General features: G+C 43.0%; 1 long non-coding RNA gene across 1 annotated transcript; it reads right to left on the bottom strand.

Moving 5' to 3' along the window:
- Nucleotides 1-472: 472 nt before the first annotated feature.
- On the bottom strand, nucleotides 473-5,855 carry LOC142585203 (uncharacterized). Its single transcript, XR_012829051.1, has 3 exons — nucleotides 5,422-5,855; nucleotides 5,003-5,179; nucleotides 473-3,017 (listed from the first exon to the last, which is right to left on the bottom strand). It is a non-coding gene; the product is annotated as an uncharacterized LOC142585203 (long non-coding RNA).
- Nucleotides 5,856-6,669: the final 814 nt, after the last annotated feature.

The raw sequence follows: 6,669 nt of genomic DNA, 5'->3' as shown, positions 1-6,669 counted from the left end.
GCTCCTGATACCTGCGCGTGTATATGGGCAGGGCATGGTCTTGCTGCCAGGCAATAATGCACCATTTTTTACAGATGCAACGGATACGTCAGGATGACCACGGATTTTTCTACAAGTTCTTTCGCAAGGCGCCGCAGCTCTTGGACAAGCTATCGAGCTTTTTAGCAGAGGCCCTCACACGGCAGCACCACATTCGAGAAACCCCTGGAGCCTGGAGAATGACTTGCTGTAGCATTGTGGTTGGTAAAGGACAGTTGCCCCTAGAGTAATAATGTGCGATTGCAGGAATACAGAACACCGTTTCTTTGTCATTTAATGTATCATTTATTTTATTTTATTTACATATTACTGCCCGCCGCCTTTTGGAAGCCAAATCAGGAAGGAGCCACAAAACATTGAAGCAAAACAAAAGAAAGAAGGAAACGACTGACAATGAGCGTGCATAAAAAATACTAATACATAATAATAATAATAATATATTAATAATCATCTTTATTTCTCTCTTTCCACAGAATACAGAATTATACACAACTAACTATTTATTAACTCATAAACAAATAAAAAAATGGGACACGAAATGCTGATACAAAACGAGAAATAGTAATGATGGTACTGACAATGCGCGTGAAAAGAAATACAAGAAAAAAATGATCGCATGAGCACAGAGACTGAAAGTTTCCACTTACTGCATCACCAGTGTAACAGTTACGGCTAACTCTAAAAAAAACTGCCATCGACTGGCATCGCACAAAAGCTACCTCAGTGCTTTTGACCTTGCGCAACCTGTAAAACATGCACTGAGGTATGCTTGCACATGTAGTATTAAACAAAGGTGGTAGCTAACCTACACAAATGAATTTTGATCGTATGTCACCTGAAAAGGGCCCCCCACAGCCATGTAGATCATTGTGAAGAAAAATCATGTCATCATAATTAGTATTCAAACAATTGAAACATGCGCACAAATTTTTTTTTCAACTTGCATTCAAGCTACTTGGCATCCCGGTAAGACATAAAAGACGTTGCCTTGACTTACTGTGTGGGGATTGAGGCGGCTAGACTCTGCAGTGGTGTGTAAGTCATATAGTGGCGATCGTGCCTGCAAAGTATTAAACAACTGCAGAACAGCACGACAGCCGCAGAAATTTCTTACATTTTTTTCAGCTTAAGAAATTTTTTAAAGCTCACATGCTGTTCACGGCTCCCGTCAGGTAGCCCTGCTTCCTGCCAGTGAAGCAGGGTCATACGTATAAATGTCTCATTTACACACTGCCTTCAATGTCACTGATTACGTACAAAGACTTTGGCCAAACATCCAATGCAGAACATGCAAAACCAACTCTGGAACTGAGCCACGGAACATAAAGAAAAAAAATGCAAGCAATGTGGCTTGTGGATGATAGTTGTGGGAGAGGTAGAGGTTGTCTATGTTGGCAGTGAACCTCGCCTCCTGGCTATGTGGTGGCAAGACTTTTGCCTTTCTGCTACCTCTTCCAATAATAATAAAACAATATGAAAAATGCTTGCGCTGCTACAACGCCCCGACAGGCTTTACAACTTGCAGCATATAACCGAAATTTTCAGTGGGGTCTGGTTGAAGGTTCATTACATTTTTTTTATTTACAGGCATGTACAGGCATCTCTACATGCATGCTCAAACTCTTCATGCACAGGTGGTGAACTCAAAAAGGTTCATTGCTGCAAGACAGGCTGAATGAGTAAACACAGATGAAAGCGATAAACATCTGTCTTGCAACAACAAACCTTTAGTTGCAAGTCAGTGCTTCTTTATCGTAGGTGTGTTGCTAAAACATGTTCACACATCTCTACAGCAGCAATGGCCAGCCAACCAGGCCCACAGATATCAACTTTATGAAATTCTTGAATACCGCACAAAAATATGGATACAACACAATGTAAAATGAACAAAAAAGAAGAGCTGAGGGGCTTTGACATGACAACAACAGACAAGGAAACATATATAAAGCATAAAGGAAAATAACTCATTTTATTTGTAATGTCAACATCACAAGGAGAAGGGAAATGAAAGTGGTCAAAATATAACTTGCCACTGGTGGGAGCTAAAACCAAAACCAATTGAGCTGGAGGCTATTCCACCATCAATTTCATAGAATGTTTATGTGTACTAGATTAGGCTCTTGGAGTGTTCTTGCATGAGTAGCGTTGGCTAACACTACCAGGGTGAGATCCAGTACATGCACATTCAGGCCCAAGAAAGTTTGCAGAGGGATAGCCATTGCTGCAGCTCTACTGGTAAAGCAATGCAAGCATAATTCAAAGTTTGTGGGTTTGTCTCCCATTAGTGAGAAGCTACCTTCTTATATACTTTCATTTTCCTCCTTATTTTTCCATTTCGATATAAAGTAATTAAATTCATCAATGATTTCCTTTTGTTTCATTGTCTCTTGGCTTTATTATACAAAAAGTATACATTCAAAAACATTAATCTTTGAATTACTCTCCTACTTGCATCAATGTAATTTTCATGTCGAAATGCGTATCCTCACTGACCTCTCTAATGTGTTTGAGCAGAGAGACGGCAAAAGTTCGAGGTCGTCCTGTGGTTTGCATCTTTTGATTGCACTTGAAACATTGCCTAATTCCTCCAATATTAACTGACTCTAATCTTTCTTTTTCCTTTTCCTCTCCCTTGACTTTGCTTCAGAAGCAATGCTTCCTAACGTATCCAGCCTACGACTGCCTGCTGAAGCCAGCGATGCTTCTGACTGCGGACTGCTGTGGTGTGCCTCAGAATCCTCAGGAACCAGAACTTCTTGAAACATCGGTGATTCAAGAGATTCTAGAATGCCCTGAGACTCCACAGACTCATGCGACGCCGAAGACAGAGTCGATGCTGGCACTTGTGACTCTTCACTTGACGGTGATGGCACTTCCAAGTGTTGCCAGATCGGAAAACTGGCACATTTTTTGTTAAGATGTCTGCAGCACTTCCCTCCTCACTCGATGGGGGCACTGGTGGAAGGTTGGCGGACATCCTGCATGTGAGCGTAATAAGGGCTGCACATACTGTCAATGTGTAAATAATGTGCCAGTCTGGATGCAAAAATATATGAAGGCTCAAATCCGTCCACATTTGTTTTAGTGTGTGATTTTATTAGCGTACACTGAAGCTCTGAATCAGTTTTGTAGGGACAAAAGTGGCTTGCCTATACAACCAGAATGAACAGTTTCTGCATGCGCATAAGTGTAGCTTTTGTATCTTTTTCTGTTTTTGCTTGTGATGCATTTAAGCAGTTCTTACGAGATCTGCATGCCTAAAGCCTAGTGATTACTTCTACTCAAAACAGTGCATGATATTTGGAATGTTTCAGTTTTGAAATAATTAGCAGGAAGCATTCCACTACATTTACTCAGTAAAACCACTTAATAAATTTCATGTTGAAAGACCTATGCTTGCACTCTCTAAACATAGAGTACTATAGTAGTACTGTTAGGTCTTGCTTTAGTATAAGGCTCTCTCCTGTTCTAGTTTTTCTACTGGAAACGTTCTTGGCTTGTAACTTTGTTTTCCTTTCACTTGTTTGTAAACTTCATCTCATTCTAAACTGTTTTTCTTAACTGAATGTACGTCTAAACACAGTGTGAAGCTGTGTACGTAGTAATCAGGGCATTTGTTGTTTGTATTTAGGAAATTACATCTAATAATGTTTGCCTTCTTGCCATCTGCCTTGTAAAGGGTGTTTTGGCCCAGCAAAGCTGACCTTAGCGAGCAAACCCTTCCAGAATGTTTCTTACAGCCAAGCTTTTTTTGCCTCTTCTCTGGACTTTCCTACCGTCACTCCTACTGTCTTGCCAAATAGCTCGCCTCATATTGATATTAATGTAGTCGTTGAACCATTGTCATCCCAGCTGACTACTGGCTACTGTGTTGCACGAGTGACAAGTACTGGACGTAATGCAAATACCAATTAAAATAATGTAACTAGATCGTGGTTTTAGCATGTAAAATTTCAATAATAATTTTTTGCACAGTGCGAATGTGTTAAACTGGATCATCTAGTCCTTCCTTGAAAATTTTGCTAAGCAGGAACAGCGTTCTCCACAAACATCGTGAAAGCTTCGCTTAAACGAGTAACCACACCACCTGGGATCTGCAGAATAACCGCAGGCTGATAATTAGGTAAGGACACTGCTGAGCAGACACAAAAAGAATTATCAATTACACAGCTGACAATGTCGTCAGTACTATGGCGCATTTATTCCTACAGCATGATGACACTGAATGAATCCCTAAGCAAGCTAGGTAATATTTGAGGGTCTGTGATGAAGCACCGATTTGCACACTGCTGGCAAGCAACAAAATGCAAAATTAAAACTGTGCATTGAAGTGCCCAAGGTACACATGAATATTGCAACATTCAATACTCAGTTAAATACTGGCCATTGACTTGCACGCTGCCTTCTAGGATCAGTGCACAGAATAAAAAAAAACTACTTGCATGTTTTGTGTTTTGTTTTTGTGTGTGCATCATGCAAGCCCTTTTCTTTTTATTCATCCTGCTAATTTGTATGTGATATTCTCTGTACTTCTGTCTTATGATTTACTGTTAGGTTTTTAAGTGCTATTTTACTTGTTATTTTGTACCTGTATTTCTGCTTTCTCTGCTCCCCACTGCAAAGCCAAACTGGCTTTGTGGGTACCTAAATAAATATACAAAGCTATTCTTGTACTGCTTGTATGTCCCCTCACCGGATCACATTTAACGAAATATGCGATAATCGGAGCGGCGATGCAGCACAAATATTTTATCGCCAATTAGACAAAGCTGAATATAATGCATACTGTGCGTCGACTTGCTTGTGTAAGCACAATATTGAGTCGATTCCCATAAGTGCGGTGCATTGCCAGCTATAACACAAACATACGGCATCGCCGGTTAACGCGGTAAAGGGAAAGCACTAAAATCCCGTGTTTCATTTTTAACACGCCGGCTAAGGTGGAAACTTCAAGATCACTTACGGTCTACTCTCCATTGTGTGGCGCAGAAACATCATCTGGTCGAAAAACACCCAGATGACGTCGTCCTGAACGTCGTCTGGCACGGCGCGGCTCTTTTCTTTCTGAAACGTATTCCCAGGCGCCGAAATTTATTCCCCGCGGACTTCCATCACTTCTGCAGCGCTGGGATAACGTCATCTGCACAGATGAAACGCGTTTTAGACATCTGCGAGTCGGCTGATGAGAGAGTCAGCTTATACCAGTGCCACACAGCTAGGCTTTCGATGGCGATCGAGCGCGATCAAATTTCTCGATCACGATCGGTTCTACGCACATTGCGCGGTACAGGCAATCGTGATCACAAAATCCGACCCCGATCGGGCTCGATCGCGATTGAAACTGCTCCGCTGTGACGCCCGTATAAAATTCCGAGCACTCGCCTGTTCGGCAGCGTTGGGAATGACGATCCACGACCACCTCGTCAAGTGCTTGTTCTAGTGGCGCTTGTGTTTCGCCTGCTACCAAAGCGCAGGTCGAGCCTCAGCGCAGGCGATCAGTGCTTCGTTGTTGATCGCCTCCATAGCCTCTGTGCTCCATCGACACGAAACCAGCAGCGACTCCCGGCGTCTCCGCACGATTCTGAAACTTCAACAACCTTTCCGAACCGCCGGAAGTGTACATGCGGCCCACGTGACGTCGGTGCACAAGCTGCCACTTCCGTCGCGTACGCTCAAACAGACGCCCAAGATCAAGACCTCCTTGACGCGCGCGTTTCCTGCGCGTCTGCCCTCTCTAGACGCGTAGGACAGGCGCGTACGGCCTCGCAGACGCGTGACGCGCAGCCAGGCGCGCACGATTCACCGCGTGTGGTTGGGCCTTACGGCTGTCGTAATGCTGACATTGGGCGCTGACAAAAGCCGACGCTTTCCCCTCGGTCCCATCTGCAGGTGCACCAACAAGGCGCGGCGACGCCTGCAGTGCCACTGAGTGCAGCTCTTCATCGCGCCAACGTTGTGAGATGCGTGGTTGCTGCCGAGGCATTGTTTCTGTATACGTGCAGTATTGTTATAACCCCATTCAAGGGGCTCGAGCGCAACGCTACATCTTGCTATTGGTTTCGATGCTACGCCGTTCGGGCAAAACTGCCCATTTTAGTTCACGAACTAAGGCGAATTGTGTGAGTACATCATCATTGTGCGCCAGATGAATTGCGTTCCGCCCGTATTGAACTTATTAGGTGCGAAGCAATGTGCCACGGAAAATTTCAAGGTGTTCATTAGGTCTTTCTTTCTTTCTTTCTTTCTTTCTTTCTTTCTTTCTTTCTTTCTTTCTTTCTTTCTTTCTTTCTTTCTTTCTTTCTTTCTTTCTTTTCTTTCTTTCTTTCTTTCTTTCTTTCAGCCATTCAGAGGGATCCAATTTGTGCTACGCAAGCAGCATGGGGAATTTCTGGATGCAATCAGTTTCATTGCTGCTGTGGAAGCAAGAACTACATTATTAGCAATTCAGAACTAACAACATCTTCCCCGATGGCCTACCAGAAAAAAACAAAAACATGTGGCACAGCATATTGCCTATTTCTTCTAGATATCTGTGCCTCGGGCGTCATCCACTGACTTAAAACCAGGCATAACTCCGTCTTACATGAATTTACAAAAATATATATTTTCAGAGTCAAGTTCTTATGCGTC

This window comes from Dermacentor variabilis, chromosome 6 (assembly GCF_050947875.1).
Source record: "Dermacentor variabilis isolate Ectoservices chromosome 6, ASM5094787v1, whole genome shotgun sequence".
Classification (NCBI taxonomy): Eukaryota; Metazoa; Arthropoda; class Arachnida; order Ixodida; family Ixodidae; genus Dermacentor; species Dermacentor variabilis.
The sequence above is the reverse complement of the archived record's forward strand: the minus strand, read 5'-3'. Positions and strand labels throughout refer to the sequence as shown.